This window comes from Peromyscus leucopus, chromosome 1, assembly GCF_004664715.2.
Source record: "Peromyscus leucopus breed LL Stock chromosome 1, UCI_PerLeu_2.1, whole genome shotgun sequence".
Classification (NCBI taxonomy): domain Eukaryota; kingdom Metazoa; phylum Chordata; class Mammalia; order Rodentia; family Cricetidae; genus Peromyscus; species Peromyscus leucopus.
This window is the reverse complement of record NC_051063.1, coordinates 98,089,956-98,112,496: the sequence shown is the minus strand read 5'-3', so window position 1 is coordinate 98,112,496 and position 22,541 is coordinate 98,089,956. Positions and strand designations below refer to the sequence as shown.

General features: G+C 40.7%; 1 protein-coding gene and 1 long non-coding RNA gene across 2 annotated transcripts in view; one reads left to right on the top strand and one right to left on the bottom strand.

Moving 5' to 3' along the window:
- The first annotated feature begins 1,290 nt into the window (after nt 1-1,290).
- Nucleotides 1,291-22,541, top strand: part of LOC114710247 (splicing factor U2AF 35 kDa subunit-like) — a 43,344-nt gene continuing 22,093 nt past the window's right edge. The window contains exon 1 of the mRNA XM_037211781.1: nt 1,291-1,360. The gene's annotated coding sequence lies outside the window, so the exon portion shown is untranslated. The remainder of the gene's footprint in view (nt 1,361-22,541) is intronic.
- On the bottom strand, nt 12,879-18,717 carry LOC119089230. The gene is made up of 3 exons (XR_005093108.1): nt 18,145-18,717; nt 14,791-14,924; nt 12,879-14,134 (listed from the first exon to the last, which is right to left on the bottom strand). It is a non-coding gene; the product is annotated as an uncharacterized LOC119089230 (long non-coding RNA).

The following is a 22,541-nucleotide window of genomic DNA, read 5'->3' as shown; positions in this document are numbered from 1 at the left end:
TACTGTGGACTGTCATATAAAGACTAAGCTTGGAATGGAAATGGATAAAGTTAAAAGAAGGAAAAGAGGCTGGGAGTAAATCAGAGTAGACTAGTAGACTGGGAAAGAGTTGTCTGTGGCTTAGACCAGATTGAAGGAGTGGAGTTAGGAGCAAGAGAGGCCATTCTGACTGTTATATGGCTGGAGGGATTGGCTATTAGATTCGATGTGGAGTATAGAGTGGAGACTGAACATTCCTGCCCAGGCCAACAGAGCCCTCTGACACACAGTTTTCCTTACCTTCTGCTTTTACTTACTTCTGAACACATTGGGGGCCAACTCTTCTGACTCTGCTAAGAATACAGGTACCGAACTGTGGCATTTGCCTTCCTTACTGCCTCTATTAGGCTTTTTCCAATTCTGCTACAGAATTAGAGATGTATTTTCTGTCTTAAAATAAGTTCTAATTTAAATGACTTTCATTATGTTTTGAAATGTGTATCAATCTAAGGAAAACAATACTAACTCTATAGACATATGTAGCATTTTTTCCTGATTATGGGATTGATGCTTAGAGTCTTGTATGATCATTAAATGAATATGGGCACATAAATCCTGATGGAAAACATTCCAGGAAAATGAACCTGTGTTTCCAAAGCAAGAAAAAAAATAGGTATTTCAGAATTCTTTTCTTGCATGTCACAATGAGAAGTTTGGTCTAGAAACTTCCACTTGGAACTTAAAGGGCACAAAATCTACTGAAGTGTATGTCATCTTCTCACCGCCATTTTCTGCCTATTATACTATTTATAATACAGGCCAATGCCTATAGAAAAGGAGCTGAAGGTAGCATTACTGTGTCCCTGGGTCAGACCAAGGGAATCTCTCTTTGCTGCTGTATTGTGGCTGTTACATGGATGCCTGCCACTCCATACCCCAACAGGAGCTGAATAGCACTCTGGTGCCCTATTTAAGCTTTCTAGCTCCACAGAGAAGCTATTTTGAAAAGTGAAAAGATTACAGTCTGATAATAGAGCAGAGGCCTTACACATGTGGATGGTTCACAGAGGATTAAAAGAGCAGATTCAGAATAAATGCAGACTGTGCCTGATGGAACAATGAGGGCTAGCAGGGCTGTTACAGCAAGTTCTCTGCTCAGATCATTGATGTCTCTGTGAGCCAATACGGTGGTGAGAGGGTGAGGGGCTTGTCTGACTGAACCACTGTCTTCTTGAGGAACCAATTAGATTGTTGCATAGTCCTGTGATGTATCCAGGTTCTGTGTCCTAGCTGGTGAGCACCTCTCTTCCGGCTGTGATCTCTTTCTATGTGTTCCCATATGGGAGCATTTTCCCCAGGATCACCAATCATCTGAAGACTGGTAGTTCATATTTGTTCTATTTTATTTTAAAGTTAAAATGATGCAGATTAGAATCATTTTGTAATTTCAGGCTAAGACTGTTGGGTCCTGCACCAGAAAGGACCTGTTGGTGAATGGGGACTTTAGGTTGCAGGTCAGATTTTAAGTCAAAGCTCCAGAAAACTGGCTCCCTCAACTGTGCTTCTACCTGTGTTTATTTACCAAGAGAAACTACATGGTCTAAGAGTTGGTGTTTGTTGTGACATGGTACCAGCTATTTTCTTTTTTTTTTTTTTTGTGATATATATTTTTTATTTTACAATACCATTCAATTCTACATATCAGCCATGGGTTCCCTATTCTCCCCCCTCCACGCCTCCCTTACCCCAGCCCACCCTCCATTCCACCTCCTCCAGGACAAGTCCTCCCCTGAGGACTGTGATCAACTTGGTAGACTCAGTTCAGGGAGGTCCAGTCCCTTCCTCCCAGACTAAGCCAAGTGTCCCTGCATAAGTTCCTGGTTTCAAACAGCCAATTCATGCATTGAGCACAGGACTTGGTCCCACTGCCTAGATGCCTCCCAAACTGATCAAGCCAATCAACTGTCTCACCTATTCAGAGGGCCTGATCCAGCTGGGAGCCCCTCAGCCTTTGGTTCATAGTTCATGTGTTTCTATTCATTTGGCTATTTTTTTTTTCAATAATTGAGTAAAACTGAAATTTATTATAAGCCACAGTTGTCCTAGGGACCTCCATGCTATATATATATATAGCCTTTATGGTTCTATGGGTTGTGGTCTGATTGTTCATTTTATATCTAGAATCCACCAATGAGTGAGTACATACCATAACTGTCTTTCTGGGTTTGGGTTACCTCACTCAGGATGATTTTTTCTAGTTCCATCCATTTGCCTGCAAATTTCATGCTTTTCATTGTTTTTCTCTGCTGAGTAGTACTCCATTGTGTATATGTACCACATTTTTTTCATCCATTCTTCCGTTGATGGGCATCTAGGCTGTTTCCAGGTTCTGGCTATTACAAATAGTGCTGCTATGAACATAGATGAGCATGTATCTTTATGGTATGTATCAGCATTCTTTGGGTATATGCCAAGAGTGGTATGGCTGGGTCTTGAGGTAGTTCGATTCCTAATTTTCTGAGAAACCGCCATACTGATTTCCACAGTGGTTGTACAAGTTTACATTCCCACCAACAGTGGAGGAGTGTTCCCTTTGCTCCACATCCTCTCCAACATTGGTTGTCATTGGTGTTTTTGATCGTAGCCATTCTAACAGGTGTAAGGTGGTATCTCAGAGTCGTTTTGATTTGCATTTCTCTGATGATTAAGGATGTTGAGCATTTCTTTAAATGTCTTTCAGCCATTTGTAGTTCTTGTTTTGTGAATTCTCTGTTTAGCTCTTTAGCCCATTTTTTAATTGGACTGTTCAGTGCTTTGATGTCTAGTTTCTTGAGTTCTTTATATATTGTGGAGATCAATCCTCTGTCAGATGTAGGGTTGGTGAAGATCTTTTCCCAATCTGCTGGCTGTCTTTTTGTCTTATTGACTGTGTCTTTTGCCCTGCAAAAGCTTCTCAGTTTTGAGAGGTCCCATTTATTAATGGTTGTGCTCAGGGTCTGTGCTGTCGGTGTTTTATTTAGGAAATGGTCTCCAGTGCCAATGCGTTCAAGAGTGCTTCCTATTTTCTTTTCTATTAAGTTTAGTGTAACTGGATTTATGTTTAGGTCTTTGATCCACTTGGACTTGAGTTTTGTGCATGGTGACAGATATGGATCTATTTGTAATCTTTTACATATTGACATCCAGTTATGCCAGCACCATTTGTTGAAGATACTTTCTTTGTTCCATTGTATAGTTTTGGCTCCTTTGTCAAAAACCAGGTGTTCATATGTGCATGGATTAATGTCAGGGTCTTCAATTCGATTCCATTGGTCCGTATGTCTGTTTTTATACCAGTACCAAGCTGTTTTTATTACTATGGCTCTATAGTAGAGTTTGAGGTCCGGGATGGTGATGCCTCCAAGGGTTGCTTTATCATATAGGATTCTTTTAGCTATCCTGGGTCTTTTGTTTTTCCATATAAAGTTGAGTATTTTTCTTTCCAAGTCTGTGAAGAATTGTGTTGGGATTTTGATGGGGATTGCATTGAATCTGTAGATTGCTTTTGGTAAGATTGCCATTTTTACTATGTTAATCCTACCTACCCATGAGCATGGGAGATCCTTCCATTTTCTGATATCTTCTTCAATTTCTTTCTTTAGAGATTTAAAGTTCTTATCAAAAAGGTCTTTCACTTGTTTAGTTAGTGTTATCCCAAGGTATTTTATATTATTTGTGGCTATTGTAAAGGGTGATGTTTCTCTGACTTCTTTCTCAGCCCTTTTATCATTTGTGTATAGGAGGGCTACTGATTTTTTTGAGTTGATCTTGTATCCTGCCACTTTACTGAAGGAGTTTATCAGCTGTAGAAGTTCCCTGGTAGAGTTTTTTGGGGTCACTTATGTATACTATCATATCATCTGCAAATAGTGAAAGTTTGACTTCTTCCTTGCCAATTTGTATCCCTTTGATCTCCTTTTCTTGTCTTATTGCTCTAGCTAGAACTTCTAGTACTATATTGAATAAATATGGGGAGAGTGGACAGCCTTGTCTTGTTCCTGAATTTAGTGGTATCGCTTTGAGTTTCTCTCCATTTAATTTGATGTTTGCTGTTGGCTTGCTATAAATTGCTTTTATTATGTTTAGAAATGTTCCTTGTATTCCTATTCTTTCTAAGACCTTTATCATGAAGGGGTGTTGGATTTTGTCAAAGGCTTTTTCAGCATCTAGGGAGATGATCATGTGGTTTTTTTTTCTTTCAGTTTGTTTATATGGTGTATTACATTGACTGATTTCCGTATGTTGAACCATCCTTGCATCCCTGGGATGAATCCTACTTGGTCGTGATGGATGATTGTTTTGATGTATTCTTGGATTCGGTTTGCCAATATTTTGTTGAGTATTTTTGCATCAATGTTCATGAGGGAGATTGGTCTGTAGTTCTCTTTCTTTGTTGCATCTTTGTGTGGTTTGGGTATCAGGGTAATTGTAGCCTCATAAAAAGAGTTTGGTAGTGTTCCTTCTGTTTCTATTGTGTGGAACACTTTGAAGAGGATTGGTATTAGTTCTACTTTGAAAGTCTGGTAGAATTCTGCACTGAAACCATCTGGTCCTGGGCTTTTTTTAGTTGGGAGACTTTTGATGACTGTTTCTATTTCTTTAGGGGTTATTGGTCTATTTAAATGGTTTATCTGGTCTTGATTTAATTTTGGTATTTGGTATTTATCCAGAAAATTGTCCATTTCTTCCTGGTTTTCCATTTTTGTGGAGTACAGGTTTTTGAAGTATGATCTGATGATTCTCTGGATTTCCTCATTGTCTGTTGTTATGTCTCCCTTTTCATTTCTGATTTTGTGAATTTGGGTGCTCTCTCTTTGCCTTTTGGTTAATTTGGCTAGTGGTTTGTCTATCTTGTTGATTTTTTCAAAGAACCAACTCTTTGTTTCATTGATTTTTTGTATTGTTCTCTTGTTTTCTATTTCGTTGATTTCAGCCCTCAATTTGATTATTTCCTGGCGTCTATTTCTCCTGGGTGAGTTTGTTTCTTTTTGTTCTAGAGCTTTCAGTTGTGCTGTTAATTCCTTGGTATGGGATTGCTCCATCTTCTTTATGTGTGCATTTAGAGCTATGAATTTTCCTCTTAGCACTGCTTTCATAGTGTCCCATAAGTTTGGGTATGTTGTACTTTCATTTTCATTGAATTCTAGGAACTCTTTAATTTCTGTCTTTATTTCTTCCTTGACCCATTGATGTTTCAGGTGGGCATTATTCAGTTTCCATGAGTTTGTGGGTTTTCTATAATTTTTGTTGTTATTGAGTTCTAATTTTAAGGCATGGTGGTCTGATAAGATACAGGAGGTTATTCCAATTTTTTTGTATCTGTTGAGATTTGTTTTGTGTCCAAGCATGTGGTCAATTTTTGAGAAGGTTCCATGGGGTGCTGAGAAGAAGGTATATTCTTTTGTGTTAGGATGGAATATTCTGTAGATATCTATTAGGTCCATTTGAGTCATAACATCTGTTAGGTCCTTTATTTCTTTGTTAAGTTTCAGTCTGGTAGATCTATCTTTTGGTGAGAGTGGTGTGTTAAAATCTCCCACTACTAATGTGTGGGGTTTGATGTGCGTTTTAAACTTTAGTAGTGTTTCTTTTATGAATGTGGGTGCTTTTGTATTTGGAGCATAAATGTTTAGAATCGAGACTTCATCTTGGTGGATTTTTCCCGTGATGAATATGTAATGTCCATCCTGGTCTCTTTTGATTGATTTTAGTTTGAAGTCTATTTTATTAGATATTAGGATAGCTACACCAGCTTGTTTCTTAGGTCCATTTGCTTGGAAAACCTTTTCCCAGCCCTTTACTCGGAGGTAGTGTCTGTCTTTGGAGTTAAGGTGTGTTTCTTGTATGCAGCATATGGATGGGTCCTGTTTTCTTATCCATTCTGTTAGCCTGTGTCTTTTTATAGGTGAGTTGAGACCATTGATATTGATGGATATTAATGACCAGTGATTGTTAATTCCTGTTATTTTTTTGGTTGTGTTGTGTTGTCCTTCTGTGGTGTATGTTGGTGTAGGATTATCTATTGCTTGATTTTTCATGGATGTGTTTAGCTTCTTTGGGTTGAATTTTCCCTTCTAGTGCTTTCTGTAGGGCTGGGTTTGTGGACAGGTATTGATTAAATCTGGTTTTATCCTGGAATATTTTGTTTACTCCGCCTATGGTGATTGAGAGTTTTGCTGGGTATAATAGTCTGGGTTGGCATCCGTGGTCTCTTAGTGTCTGCATGAGGTTTGTCCATGCTATTTTCTATTCAAGAGAAACAACCTAACAAATAAAACATAATTTGTATTTAAAAAAAAAGAGAGAAACAACCTAAGAAACTCATAATTAAACCACCATAATCAGTAACATTTATTAAACACATTAAATGTATATTCTGTATTAAAGGCTTTGCTTGCTATTGAGAATTTTGTGATGGAAAAGGATTAAGACCCTTGTCTAGGTTCTACAGTCAAGAAACTTGAAACTATACCTACTTCCTAACCCTGTGAAAGGTAGAAGAAAGGGTTAATACCCATTATGTAGTTCACCATTTGTGTCCTAGATCCTTTCAGGTATCTGTCGAATTTTTTTCAGATTCAAGCCTATGTTGTAGGTAAAAATGAATTATAGTTCACCAGCCCAAATGTATTGCCACAACCTACCTTAGCAAGTTACATTGTCTGACGTCCATAGGACAATGTTGTAGCAAAATCAGAGCCTTTAAATAGAAGATGGTCCTGTGATTTGAAACTAGAGGTATCCCACATCCCCATGTATCTTGATGCTGAAGTTTTTGGCTGATCATCTTGGTCAGTACAGGAATCCTGAAAGCTGCACATTTCTTGAGCTGGAGAACCTTGCATAGTGGCCTCTGCTGCTTCAGTTTTTAGGCTAGTAGGGGACATGACATGTGCATGGTGGATCAGAGGGTAGAATACATATATATCTCTGCAAGGAAACTTTCTACTCTGACTCAGTTCTTCTGAAATTGGGGGTCAGAGCTTGCCACCAAGAGGTATGTGGTCCTTTGAGGAAGCATCTGTAGATACGTATACCTTCTAAGTCTTTTTTTTAAATTTTATAATTTTATTTAAAATTTTTTTCTTTCCTTTTACATACCAACTCCTGTTCCCTTTCCCTCCTCTTCTCCTGCTCCCCCCCCCCATATCTTCCCATCCCACTCCATCCCCTCCTCATAGCAGGTAAGTCTTCCCTTGGGTAGGTTAGTCAACATATGCTGGTATACCAAGTTGGGGCAGGACCTAGTCCCTCCCCCCTGCATCAAGGCTGAGTAAGGTATGGCACTATAGATAATGTACTCTAAAAAGACAGTTTGTGTACCCAGGATAAGTCCTGGTCCCATTGCCAGGGGACCCACAAACACATCAAGCAATGCAACTTTCACCCACATTCAGAGGGCCTAGTGAGATCCCATTCCAGGTCCCCAGCTGTCCAGTCCAGAGTCTATGAGCTCCTACTAGCTTGGGTCAGCTATCTTTGTGGTTTTTCCCATCATGATCCTAACCCCCCTCCCTTGCTCCTATAAACCTTCCTCCCTCTCTTCAACTGAACTCCAGGATCTTGGCCAAGTGCTGGGCTGTGGGTCTCTGCATCTACTTCCATCAGTCACTGGATGTAGGTTCTATGATGGCAATTAGAGTAGACACCAATCAGTGCGGGGGAAGGCTAGTTCAAGCACTGTCTCCACCAATGCTAAGAGTCTTAGCTGGGGACAGTCCTGTGAGTACCTGGGCTTTTCCCTAGCTGCAGATTTCTCCCCATCCCCTTAATGGTACACTCTCTCAAGATATCTCTATCTCTATATTTTTTTCCTATCATTTTTTTATTAAGAGATTTTCTATTCATTTTACATATCAACCTCAGATTCCCCTTTCCTCCCTCCTTCTAGCCCCAAGGCTCCCCCCCATCCCCACCTCCCCCAAGGTTTCCCATGAAGACACCATGGGAATAGGGAGAAGCAGAGGGCTAGGGAGGTCCCCAGGAATCCACAAGGATGACTCCACCATAGACTACTGGCAATGGTCGAGAGGGTGCCTGAGCTGACCTACTCTGGTGATCGGATGGCCGAATACCCTGTCATGATAGAACCCTCATCCAGTGACTGATGGAAGCAGATGCAAAGATCCAGGGCCAGGACCCAGGCGGAGTTCCAGAAGTCCAATCGGCAAGAGAGAGGAGGGATTCTATGAGCAAGAGATATCAAGACCATGATTGGGAAAAGTACAAAGACAACTAGCCAAACTAGTGGAAACAGATGAACTGTGGACCAATAGCTGAGGAGCCCCAATGGAACTGGGCTAGGCCCTCTGGATAAGTGAGACAGTTGTTTAGTTTGAACTGTTTAGGGGGCCCCCAGGCAGTGGGATTGGGACCTGTCCCTAGTGCATGAGCTGGCTTTTTGGAATCAAGATATCTCTTTCATTGCTCCCCCTTCCTGTCTCTCTCCCAACTGGGCCATCTAGAGCCCTCATGTTCCCACCTCCTATCTCCTCCCCACTCTTCCCCTCTCCCAGTTTACCCAGGAGATCTTAATCCTTTCCCCTTCCTGGGGTGAGCCATGTATGTCCCTCTTAGTGTCCTCCTCTTTACCTAGCTTCTCTGGGGTTGTGGATTGTAGCCTGGTTATCCTTTGCTTTGCATCTAATATTCACTTAAGAGTGAGTACTACTTTTTAAGTCTTAACTGTCAGTAGTCATTGCCTGGGCTGGTTTGGGGTGTGTTTGTTTGTTTTGTTTTTGTTTGTTTGTTTCACAGACAGAGCATGAAGTTGAGTGGGTAAGGAGGTGAGAAAGACCTGGGAAGAGGTGGGAAAGGAAAAAAATATAATCCAAATCCATTGTATGAAACACATTTTTAGATAAAATGATTTTAAAAGAGGTGAAGATCACAAAGGATGACTAGAAACTGTAGAAGAATTTCTAAACAGTCTTATTAAATAAGAAACACAGAAGCCAAATACAGGGGTGTAAGCCGTAGAGATCAGAGCAATACTGATAGCCACCAAACTAACCTTAGCTCACCACACCACCATCGCTTCCCAAGAGAACCGAACCAACCTCTTCCTTATCTAACCTGCACCTTTATTGCCTTGCTGTTCTGCCTTCTCATTGGCTCTCAGTCCAGCCACATCACTTCCTCGTCACTGCCTGTCTATACAGACCTCCAGGTCTCTATGGTTGGTACTGGTATTAAAGGCATGTGTCACCAGCTTGGTTGTGTCCTTGAACACACAGAGACTCTGCCTGCCATGTGATTGGATTAAGGGCGTGTGCTACCACTGTCTGACTTCTGTTTATGGCTGGCTATGTCCTCTGATCACCAGGCAAACTTTATTAACATACAAATAAAATATCACCACATTTGAGCACAAATAAAATATCACCACAAGAAACAAAGTATAACGATATGTTCATGAAAGGGCCACAGTGAAACCCATCACTTTATATGCTAGCAGGATAAATTCTTTGAAAGGTGCAAGTTTTAAACGGTGTCATTGCTAGCTATATACAAAGAGAAGATAAGGACATTGAGTAATTCATATGTTAATCAGTTCGATTTAATCTTTCCACATTGTATTAGTACATTATGACATTTTGTGCCCTACAAATATGTACAAATATAATTAAAGGTACTTTTTTATACAAGCAGCCTAAGAAGGAAATATCAGGCAGATGTGTCTCTGCATTGGTTTCTACTTTGGTCAAAGAGAAACTGAGTATACCTGGTGAGAGCAGTGAGAGCCACTGTCCTTTAGTGTGTTCCATTTATAGGTGTGTCTGAGTGAAAACTTGAGCCTGGCCTAGGAAAATTAACTTTAAAGTACATTTAAAAGTTTAACATCTTTTTGTAGTGCTGGGAACTGAACCCAGGGCCTTTTGTATACCTTGAGCTATATATCCTTTGACCAACTTTTTGTTTTAGTAAAAATTTAAATTTATGGAAAAGTTATAAAGATAGTAAAAAAAAATCTTTATGTATCACACAGTTTTCCCTGAGGTTAACATCCAATATTACTGTATAGCATGTGTCACAACTAAGGAACTAATGTTGATGAATTATAAACTCTACAAATTATTTTATGTTTTTCTCAGTGCTGGACTATTGAGTCATGATCTGTATACTGTATTTGTCGGTTCTGTCTGATTTAGTGTTGTCTTTATCCAAAATCATCAGTGTTTCATCATACTTCCCTTATAGTATAGGCTAGTTTAAAGGAGTTTGGGATTACATTCTTTCTAGCTAGGAATATCTAACCTAGTCTCAGTATTAGTAGGAGGAAGTTTTATAAGCTGAGACAATGACCAGCAGAAGAGTATTGATTTCCTACCCAGGATTTGGGCCCCAAATTCCAGTGCAGTCTCGACAGAAGAAGTGATTGGGGGACTCTCACCTCCACAAAGTTAACTTGTGTGTATTCTCTCTCTCTCTCCCCCTCCCTCCCTCCTCTCCTTCTCTCTCTCTCTCTCTCTCTCTCTCTCTCTCTCTCTCTCTCTCTCTCTCTCTCTCTCTCTCTCTCTCATTGTCTCTGTCTCTGGACAGGGTTTGACATACCCCAGGCTGGCCTCAGACTCCTGATCCTCAAACCTTCACCTTCTCAATTCTATAATTACAGGTGTGAGTCATTATTCTTGGACACTGCCCCCTCCTTCTGTGTGTGTGTGTGTGTGTGTGTGTGTGTGTGTGTGTGTGTGTGTTTGTGTATGTGTGTGTATGTGTGTGTGTGTTAAGATTTACTTACTCTATGTGAATGAGTGTTGTGCCTGAACATATGTATAAACACTTGCATGTCTGGTGCCCTCAGAGGCTAAAAGAAAGCAATTGGATTCCCTGCAACTAGTGTTACAGAAGATTGTGAGCCATCATGTGGGTGCTGTGAACTGAACCAGTGTCCTCTGTTAGAGCAACCAATGCCCTTAGCCTCTAAGCCATCTCTCCAGGCCCATATATGAATATTCTTGTAGAAAGAAAGCTGAAATGCAACCATGCCTTTTCCTGGAAAACCATACACAAATATATATTTTTTATATTTCTTTAATAAGGAAAGGCCATACCCACATGAGACTAGTTGGTAACAACAACAAAAAAATTATTAAAACCGAAAGTGGTCACAGAGTTTAACCAAACAGAGAATACAGAGAGTATGTGTAACTCTTTCTTTTCAGCCCCATTCCCTGAATTTTGATTCAGTAGGTGTACAGTGGGAATCAGGGATTCTCATCAAGCAGGTTATCAGGTGGCATTGCTGGTCCAAGGATCACAGTTTGAGAAATGCAGCCCTATGGCATAATCTGTGGGGGAAAAAACTCACATACGTGCTTGTTTCTCTTAATTTGCCTATTTTATGAGTAGTAGTTATTGTCCCTATAAACGTCCAAAGATACGTGTTTTATTTTAGGATCATGAACTCAAGTCTAAAAATGGCAGAAACAACATACTTGATATATTTTCAGTCCCCATATAATTGTTTTCTCTTATGTTTCAGATTTGTGTTGTTTAGCTTGCCACAGCCCTTCCCATTGGCTTCTTATATCCTTCAGTCATGACACATTGCATCATCTTTGAAACCATGTCCCTCTTCAGACTACACAAAATTCTCCAACTCAGTTTGTAAATTTCACACTCCAGACTTTAATTCATCCATCTCCCCAAAGGTTCTTGGTGCATTCAATATTATTTTTGTGTGAAATATTTTTCTTTTTGTTCTGATTATAAATACACACTTTCAGCTGGGCAAATGTTTCATGACTTCAGTCCCAGCACTTGGGAAATTGAGGCAAGAGGAATATTATTGACAGTTCAAGGCCATCCTAGCCTACATGGTGAGTTCCAAGCCAGCCTGGGCTACAGAAGGAGATATTGTCCCCTCCTCCCCGAACCAGTACCAAAAAAGGGGGGATGGGTGGAGAAAATGACGGTAAAGAAGCAGAGAAACAATCCCATTCTTTTAAAGGAACCACTGATAACATTTTAACATATTCCCTCTGGGAGTCACAAAGAAATTTCATATATTTGAAATCATGCAATAGTCAAACTAATTTTACAATTTTATTTTAAAAGAAATATTTGTAAAACCTTTCAGTATTGGGTAGTGAGCTAGCTCAGAACAAGAAAAAAAATACTTTATACATAAGCATGATGACCTGAGTTTAATCCCCAGAATCCATGTAAAAATGGACAGAGACGCAGCTCCACACAGTTATCCTCTGATCTGTACATGTGTGATGTGTGCAGTACCATGGCACACCAACATATCTCTCTCTCTCCCTCTCTCTCTCTTCTCTCTCTCTCTCTCTCTCTCTCTCTCTCTCTCACACACACACACACACACACACACACACACACACACACACACAGAGTTCTGACTAGTCTTATGTCAACCTGCCACACAAACTAGAGTTATCTGAAAGGAGGAAACTTCAATTGAGAAAATGCTTCCATAAGGTCAGACTATAGGCAAGCCTGTAGGACATTTTCTTAATAAGTGGTTGATGGAGGAGGGCACAGCCCATTGTGGGTACTGCTATCTCTGGGCTGGTGGTCCTGGGTTCTATAAGAAAGCAAGCTGAACAAGCCATGATGAATAGGCCAGTAAACAGCACCCCTCCATGGCCTCTACGTCCACTGCTACCTTCAGGTTCCTGCCTTGCTTGAGTGCCTGTCCTGGCTTCCTTTGATGGTGAACTGCAATATGGAAATGTAAGCTGAATAAACCCTTTCCTCCCAACTTGCTTTTGGTCATGATGTTTCATCACAGCAATAGTAACCCAAACTAAAATGTCCCCCACCCACATCTCTCATACACCACACACACACACACACACACACAGCACACACACACACACACACACACACATCAGGCATACACACACTCCACACACCAGACACATATTACAAACAAATACCCCACACACACATCACACAAAAATAGTAATGATAACTTTAAAAAGCTTTTGTATGTTGTTAAAAACTTCAAAAATAATTCAGTTTTAATTATGTTTATATGTACAAGAATATTGTTACTATGGAGGCCAGAGGCATCAGATCCCCTGGAGCTGGTACTACAGGTGGTTATGAGCCCCCTGCTTCCCAACCACCCCCACCCTGTAGGTCCTCTGCAAGAACAATGTCTACTTTTAGCTACTGGGCCATCTCTCAAACCCTCAGTAAAAACTTCTGGTGTCTATCATTTTTAATAGTGACTTTATGGTCCACTGTATGGACTCACTCTAATTTCCCTAATCATTCTACAAATATTAGACACTTGGCTTGCTCTTATAAATGGTGCTTTAGTGAACAACTGTGCATTTAAATCTTTGACCTCATTTAATATCATTTCTTCATAATCCATTCCAGAAGTCAAATTCATAGATCAGAGGTTATGAAGATATTTAGAGCTCTGGTAACCAATTCCTTGATTGTTGTCCAGAGAGTATTATGCTTGTAATTTTGCCAGTATTGAGCATGTGCAGTCTTTGCTAGTCTGATGGGTGAAGAATATGCATATGTATGTGCAAATACATACACGAGTGTGCACTCTAAAGCCAGAGGAGGCTGTCAGGTGTCCTGTTCTATCACTCCTCTCCCCCCTTTTCCCTTGAGTCAGGATCTCTCAATGAACCTGCAGTTAGGCCATGGGCAGCAAGCCCCAGTGACTTCCTATCTCTGCCTCTTATAGCCTGGCAATATCAAGTATGTATGGCCATGATTTTATGTAGGTGTTGGGGATCAAAACTCATGTCATGCTTGTGTAGCAGTTTCGTTCATCCACTGAGCCATCCATTTCTCAAGCCCAGGATTAGTTTTTGATACACAGAAACCCTCTATTCTTGTTAATATCTCCTCTTGAAACATCTTCCAGTATGTTTTCAGTGTCTACATTAATAACAGAAGCAGAAGCAGGAATGGAGACCAGTTGGTAGAGTTCCTCCCTAGCAAACAGAGAGCCTTGGATTTGACCTCCAGTACCGTATAGAACTAGGCATGGTGTTGCAGGTCTGTAATCCTAGCACTCAGGAGGTGAAGGAAGGAGGTTCAGAAAAAGTTTGGGATTATCTTGGGGTACACAGTCATCTTTAGTCCAGTCTGGGAGATATGAGACCATGTCTCAGACACACTAGAAGCAAAAGGAAAGTGTATATTCAGTTTGTGTAAATTAACTTTAAATTTGAGTTTAGTAATGCATTGTTTCATAATGTAAGAAACAATAGCAAAGATAAGGATGATCCGTGTACCATGTAGCTGTTCAGTCAGTGAGCCCTGTCTGTCCTCCTCTCTCACCCTGTGATCTGGAATGCTGTGAATGGCAGGACTCTCAGTTCCCAGTACTGCTTATCTGTGAGAGGCACAAGTGATTCCTGGAGTGTCACAGTCACTGCTGTAATCACTTTTGATGTTTGTCTCAAACCTTTAAAAAATGTCTCCTCCAGAGCCCTGCTGTGGGACTAGGGCAGCAAAGCTTCTCCTAACCACTCTGCCAGACTCACACAGAGCTGTGGTGTAAGATAATGAATGGAAGAGTGGGGTCATCTGAGGACAGCAGCATGGTCCAGGAGGGACAGCCTCAGAGTGTGCAGTTAACACCATGAAAATTGCTCTGTCCTCTCCAGAGATGATGCTCCTGTAGATGTTCTCCTGAGGCCCCCTCCTCCCCTCCCTCTCCCTCCCCTTCCTCTCCCTTTCCTCTCTTAGCTTCCCCCTTTCCTCCTGTGGTTCTCTCCTAAGTCACTCAATACTCTCCCCCTGCCCTTCTTCACTCAGGAAGTTAGTTACCTTACTCCTTCCAAACAAGAGGTGTATTCTTAACATCACATCAGCTTCAGTTCCTCTGTGTAGTTATTGTGGCTTCCCTGGGCCGAGCCCAATGCTAGATTAGGAAGAATAGGCAGGACTCAATTTAGTCTCTCCTAAAGAGGAAACAGAAAAGATGGCTTTAAAATGATTTTTAAAAACAAAACAAGCCAGCAGTGGTGTCGCACGCCTTCAATCCCAGCACTCGGGAGGTAGAGCCAGGCGGATCTCTGTGAGTTTGAGGCCAGCCTGGGCTACAGAGTGAGTTCCAGGGAAGGCACAAAGCTACACAGAGAAATCCTGTCTCGAAAAAACAACAACAACAAAAAAAAATGATGCAAACATTACTTTTATTTTAGATAATAAAGTATGACAGGAAAGAAGTGATTTGTGCCAGCTTGACTCTGCACCTTGTCCACTATTGAGCAGTAGAGCGCACCATTGCGTTAGGAAGCATTTATTTGGCTCTCTGTGCCTGGCCTTTTTTGCAGAAGGAGCCACACTGTCTATAAAAGGCTCTGCAGGATGGATGCTGCCTGCACCAATTAATTTGTGAGTTAGTTTATCTCACCTCAAAATAGTGTGCTCCCCACCTTCCTCCAAGCTAATGTTTCTCCAGGATTCTCAGTCTTCAGTCAGTTTTCTTTTGCTCACGTATTGCCCCTGTCTTTAATAGAACTGGTTTGTACATTTACACATTTTTAAAATTCAGGGATATAGAGACTTAAATTTGGTTTTGAGGAATAATAGAAAATTTGACTTTGTGGCAGCTTCTCTATCCATTGGTGGAAAAAACAATTGGGAGGATTCTCTTTACTGGGAATGAAATACTGAAATTATTGTATTAAATATATGTAAATATATTGCCCAAGGCTAGACTTAAAATAACATCTTCTCCTTGTCTTTCATGGTATACTGAACTTGGAAAAGACAAATTATTTACATGAAGAGATCTGCTGGTAGGAAAACCTTTTGGATTCCATCTTGATGCAAACATGAGGCCCAGAACTGAAAATGACTCAAAAGCCTCAGAGTGTAGTTCTGAGCTGTGGCCTTGGGTAATTCTGGGCTGTGGCATTAAATAGTGTAGGAGACTCAGCATCAGAATATCTTTGGGATTTACCTGTATAACAGATTTATTTGCCCAAGGGTTGGTGGAGCTTTTAAAAAAAGAGAGAGAGAGAGAGACCCAGTCTATGTTGGTGAACCGATTGAGAACACTGCCATAGCAGACACAGGTAGACACTCCCTGGCTCATGACCCCAGTGCTGGCATACCAAAGTAGACTCTGAAACAGTGGAAGCTACAGAATGCGGTAGCCCACAGAGGCTTCCTAGTGAGACCTTACACAGGGTCAGAGATTCTGAGCTTTGCTTTACCAAGCAGGGCTACATAATGCAATGATTTTGCCATGGTTGTATTTACCAGGTGTTTGGAAGAGTCTACACTTGGGTGTACAGTGTGCTTTCATCTTGCTAGAGGGATGTCTTTTGCCTCTTCCCTTAGCATATTATAAAAAGCCCTTTTGAATAAATCTCTGGGCCACTGGGTGTTGAACCAGGACCCTCCCAAAGCTATCCTATGTCTCTGTCTTTCTTATCATCTCTATCTTTCTACCTAATATTTCCTCATTCTTGTCTCCTCCACCCAAGAACCCTTTGAAAAGTGGGAGCAGGTCAGAGCTGGACTCTGGCATGCTCCCACATATGGTGCCTGAACAGGGACTTGAGAAGTGAGGATAAAAAGAAGTAACACGGGGTTGGGATTTAGCTCAGTGGTAGAGCGCTTGCCTAGCAAGCGCAAGGCCCTGGGTTCGGTCCTCAGCCCTGGAAAAAAAAAAAAAAAAAAGAAGTAACACTGCAGGTTAAGGGGGCATGCCCGGAATTAATTAATTAGACACAGTGAAATTCTGTTCTGGAGTAAAATTGTAAATATAAAGCAGAGTAGTTAAAGTTAGGCTGTAGCAAGTATCTCTCTATTTCTCTGGTTTTCTCTCTCTCTCTCTCTCTCTCTCTCTCTCTCTCTCTCTCTCTCTACTAAGTTAGGTTTAAAGTTGTAAAAATGTTTTGGTGAAGGTTGAGAAATATAGGCTTTAGGTATAGGGATATGATGATGGTTTAATAGAAACTTAGAGTAAAGCAGGTGTTCCCCATCTTGGGACCTGGGATGCAGAAAGCAGCATCCAAACCGAGCAGCTACTTTAGACTTAGAAGTCTAAGAGCCGCTTCAGAAGTCCCCACTGCAAGCAGTAGCAATGAGAGCTACAGCTGCCCCAGCTAGGCATGGGCAGCTGAGAGACCCACAGGGCATCATCCCAGTGTGCAGGTATTAGATGCCTAGAACCAGATTCAATTATTATTTGTCTGGCTTCTGAATTTGGTATCATTCTATTTACTGCTGAAGTCAATCGTTGTAAAAAAAAAAAATCAATGAAGGTTTACTTTGGGGCCCTGTATAACTTCAGTAAATGACTCAGTTTTCTTTCCTACTTCTTCAATTATGTGCCAAACACTCAAGCATGCCACGTGACATAAAAGCCAGGGTGTGGTCATCATATAGAGATTGCCTTTGTACATTAGCATAGTTTCCCTCTCCATGAAGTTGATCTTGGGAGATTCCCATACCTCTAGCCCTACTTTGTTGTTTAATGGTCTTAGCCTCATCTTTCTACCAGGTCCTCCATTGTAATTGAGGGCCAGGCTCCAAGACTTCTATAACCAAATCTCTCCAGTCTTGAGAGATAATGCTATTACAAGTTAACCACAAGTTTAATATCTGCTTAACAAAAGGTGAATGCATGCCATATGAGACTATCACTTCCATGAGTCTCCTCAAATCTAACATTTGCACAGGAGTCCATTCAGCTCTTACACAATCTGGGGGATATGTATCAATTGGCAGTTCCTGTAAGGTTACTGGATAAAGTAAGTTTGGCTGTCTGGAAGCCTTAGACTGTTTCTCTGTAACCTTATAATGCAATGCTGAGATTGGTTCTCCTTTAAATTCCTCTTTCTGGGTCTGAATATCTCTATGATCTGTTTTAGCAAGTTTTTCTAAAACTTTTATCTTGGCACTCATATTAACCAACTTTTTTAATGATAAAACAAAAGTGATTAAACAAATTTATAATTGACATCATGTAAATCCATCCTATCTAGATTAATTATCCTCTCATTTAATTGCCCCATTTTCAAACTGTCTAGCATATTACCAAACAGAGACCTAACACCTGTAATAATGTTTCCCATTTTTTAATAAGAAGAAAAACCTCTCTGTGTCTGTTTTTGAAATTTTTTTTAACTAATTCCCCCTTTTAAGAAATCCCAAATGACTCACCAGATCTGCTGACAGTGATGATTCAGATGGCAGTGAAGTGAGACTGCTACCTAGTATGGCAGCATCCAAAGGAAGGGGTCCAGGGAAAGCCACAACCCAGCAGGAGAGGGAAGAAGCCAAAGAGCCAGCTGTCTGCATGAGGAAACATGGGAAAGTGGCTAATTCCTGTGGCTTTTGGAGCCCAGACTCCCTCAGAGGGCTTGAGGAAGAAAAGGAAAACCTAGCCAGTAGGGTAGTGACTCTAGGTGTGTGTAGCTCTGGCCTGAGCTGCTTTTTGTGTGAATTCGTGCTCTATAAGTTGGATGCCAAAAGTTGCATGAATCCTAATTGGTCTTAATAAAAACCCAGAGCCAATTATCGGGATAAATGCTGAAAGATCAGAGAAACAAAAGAGCAAACCACAGCCACCAGAGAGTTCTTACCTCTACCAAATCCTTGGGCCAAAAGAGCTGAACTCCTGTTTCTATGAATCCTCAAACTGAATGGTTGAGATCCTTTCTCTACCTACCTTAAATTCCTATCTCAACCTCCCTAGTGATGTGAAAGGTGTGAGCCACCACCACCTCCTGGACTCTATGGTTAACTAGTGGCTGGCTCTGCTCTCTGATCTTCAGGCAAGCTTTATTTGTTAGAGTATAAAGAAAATATCACCACAGATATTCCAACTGAGTGAGCACATTCAGGAGCTTCAAGAAGAAAGTCTGAAGTTTTCAAAATTACCCCAAGTAATATGCCTGTTTTCCATTTTCATGTGTCCAGCCTCGCGCCAGTTTATTGACAGCTTGATAGGATCTAAAATTACCTGGGAGACAAGCTTCCATACATACCTGTGAGGTGTTTCGATTAGGCTCCTCTATGACCCTGCTTGTGAGGAACTTTTTTATTGTTTGTATAAACTCCCAAATTTCAGTGTTTTATGGACAAAGGTCACAGGTTTTAGAAATAACACTAAAGCAACATTTTGATTAACACATGTGTGATTTCCAACAGAAGTTGAAGAGGTCCAGCGAAGCATTAACACTGTAAGTACACTTTGCACAGAGATGGTTGTGACAACTTGCTGTGAGAATGAGCTTTGTCTTACCTTGAAAACATGTTTATAAATAGTAAGGGTGGGGTGTCTGTGTATATGTCCTGTATCTGTGATGGATTATCTTGATGAGGTTTCTCTCCTAGTTAAGCTTCCACTGTCAACTTGACACAGTCCAGGATTATCTGAAGGAGTCTTGATTGGGGAATTGCCTAGATCAGAGTGGCCTGTGGGCATGTCCTTAAGGATATTTTCTTTATTTGCCACCTGATGAAGTGGGGGTGGAGAGCAACTAGTCCACTGTGGGCAGTGCCGTCTTTAGGGAGGTAGATGGACCTGGGATATTACAAAAAGGTAGCTGAATGCTGTGGGATGTCTTTCTGTATGCTGTCAATATGTGTGGCTCCCATTGGATAATAAATAAAGCTGGTTAGGCCTATGGCAAGAAAGCTTACAGATAGGCAGGAAATCCAAGAAGAGCTACAGAGAGAAGAAAGGCAGAGTCAGGAGAGATTCGAGCCCACCACTGGAGGAGCAACAAGATGTCAGCAGACTGGTAGCACTATGGCCATGTAGTAATATATAGATTAATAGGAATGGGTTAATTTAAGATGAAAGAGCTAGCTAGCAAGAAGCTGAGACCATAGGCCATACAGTTAGTAATTAATATAAGCCTCTGAGTGATTATTTATAAGTGGCTGCAGGACCACAGGTGGGAGAGATTTATCACAAATGCGGGGGCAAGTAGAACCAGAGAAACTTTCAGCTATAGCTGAAGGCTAAGCTTGGTGATACACATCTGTAATCTCAGCACTTGAGAGCCAGAAGCAGGAAGACATCTGTGAGTTCAAAGCCAGTGTGATAGATATCAGACTTCAGAGCGAGAGGAGAGAGAGTTTACAGTGAGCCTGGGAACAAGCCAGTAAGCAGTGTTCCTCTGTGAATCTTTGCTTCAGTTCCTCCAGATCTCTATCACTGACTTCCCTCAGTGATAGACTTTAAGATGTAAGATAAATTAAACCCTACCTTCCCACAAGTGTTTTTGGTTATGGTGTTTATCACAACAAAGAAAATCAAACCAGAACAGTATCCTACCTTTCCTATGAGAAATTAGCTTTATTGGGTTAATTGAGGTGGAAACTTGTACCATTTTTGGTGGCACCATTCTCTGGCTGATCACATATATCTATGATATATATTCCATATATAAGAGAAGGGGGGCTGAACACAGTATTTGTCACTCTCTTCTAACTGTGAACACAATATGACCAACTACTTCAAGCCCCTGCTGCCTTGACTTCCCTGCTGTGATGGACAGTATCTTAATCTGTAAGGAAAACAAAACAAAACAAAAAACAAACAAACAAATAAAACCTAAAACCCTTTCTTCCCTAAGGTGCTTTTTCCAGGGCATTTTGTCACAGCAATAGGAATAGTAACTGAGACAAGTCTAAGTGAATCCATCTGCTTTTGCAAACCTCTGCCTTGGTGATGCTAGTTGACCATCGGTGTTTTTCTTCTTTATTACTTTTCCACCTCATAGACCATTGATGCTTGTAAGTCAGAGTTAACTTTTAAAAAATGTAAGTCAATTTTGCTACTTTACTGCTTTAAAATTAATTCATAATAAAATCTCCAAGTGACCTAAGAGGCCCCACAAGCTTTAATCTTTCCAGTTCCATCAACTGAGATTGTTTTCTGCTTCTGAATCAAGGAGGGTCATTCCCACCTAAGAGCCACCACACTAGTTATTACCTATGCCTGCAGTGCACTTCTTCTGACTTCTCTTTCCTCAGGGCATCCTCAGGCCTTCCCCTACCACATCATAATATGTTTATTAATTACTTGGGAATTTCATACAACACCTGCTTCCCATTCCTCCCAGGTCCATCCTTCCCTCAAAAGACACCCACCGCAAACCCACCAAGTCCAATCTGTGTTGCCCATGAACTAACTCATTGTAGCATGGTCAAATTCCTAGTGGCCAGCCCCTTAAAGAAAATGGAGGCCTTCCCCATCCCACCCTGCCAGGAGCCATCAACTGTGAAAAGCTACCTTTCAGTACCATTATCATAGTTTTTAAGGACTCAGAGATGCTTTTGTAATATATCAAGATAAGGCAGCCACTTGTGTAGGATTTTTTCTGGTTAGTATTGACTAAAATAGTCACATTTTCTGTGGTTTCAGTTGACTGTGATAAACTGTGGTCCAAAAACTATTAGGTAAGATGTTGGAGGAAGAAAGCAATGAAATCTTGTATCATTTTAGTCTGTTTTACCCAAGATATGAAACATCCCACGGCCCAGTGTGGTCCAGTGTATCCATGCAGTATATGCCACCTGCCTGTTGATTATTCAGTAGCCATCTCAGTTATCAGATCAACTATTGTAGTATCACAGGCTTGTGTTCAGATGGGGGTGCTGACTAGCATGTATAAAGTACCTCATTTGATACCTAATGTCAAAAAAGAGAAAAACAAAACAAAAACAGAACCACAAAGGAGGCAGTGCTTGTGTTCAAAATAATCCTTTTTTTCCCCTTAATGATTGCAAAGATAGTAGTCATGGCAATTTTATTATAGTATATTATTGTACTTATTATATTTTAGTGTTGCTTTAATTAATCTCATATTATGCCTAATTTAAAAATGAGAGTTTTTTTAAATTAGTTTGTATGTATGTAAAAGGTCTAGGATACCCAAAGTTTCAAGTTTCAGCCTGGGACCTGGGAACATATCCCCAGAGGATAATGGAGAATTATTATGCCATCCAGTATTTTCTTAGTTACTTTTATTTAACTAGCTATCTTTCTATGGTCTTTCTAATCTATGATAACTAGCAGTTTTTAATCTAATTTAAGGGTGGAGGAAGAGTAGTGACAGAGGACTGTGTAGCTGTGAATTTATTCCTGTTAAGTTTTTCCCCAGGATGAAGCTGCAGTTTTTATAGGGGTATGTGTGTTGAATGGATCCTCAGGTCCTGGAAGAAAACCTAGTACATAACAGTCATCTGTTGAATGTTAAATGAATGAGAAATCTGAAATGAATAATTGGAAAAGTGCAGGAGATATGCTTGCATGCATTTCCTAAGGGTATGAAAGAATTCCACCTCACCTGTGATGCAGAAATGTTTTCAATATTTCAGTGTTCTCTGGAGGCAGCCAGTGTGCGAATACTTGTTCAGTGGGTCCTTTAATGAAGCAGTCTTCTGTAAAGGGACATTTCCTGTCCCAACTGCCCAGTCCCAAACAATCAGCTCAGAGGCTAAATGCGAATTATAAATGCTCAGGCAGTAGATCAGGCTTACTAACTAGGTCTTACACTTAAATTAACCCATAGTTCTCATCTGTGTGGCTTGGTACCTTCTCT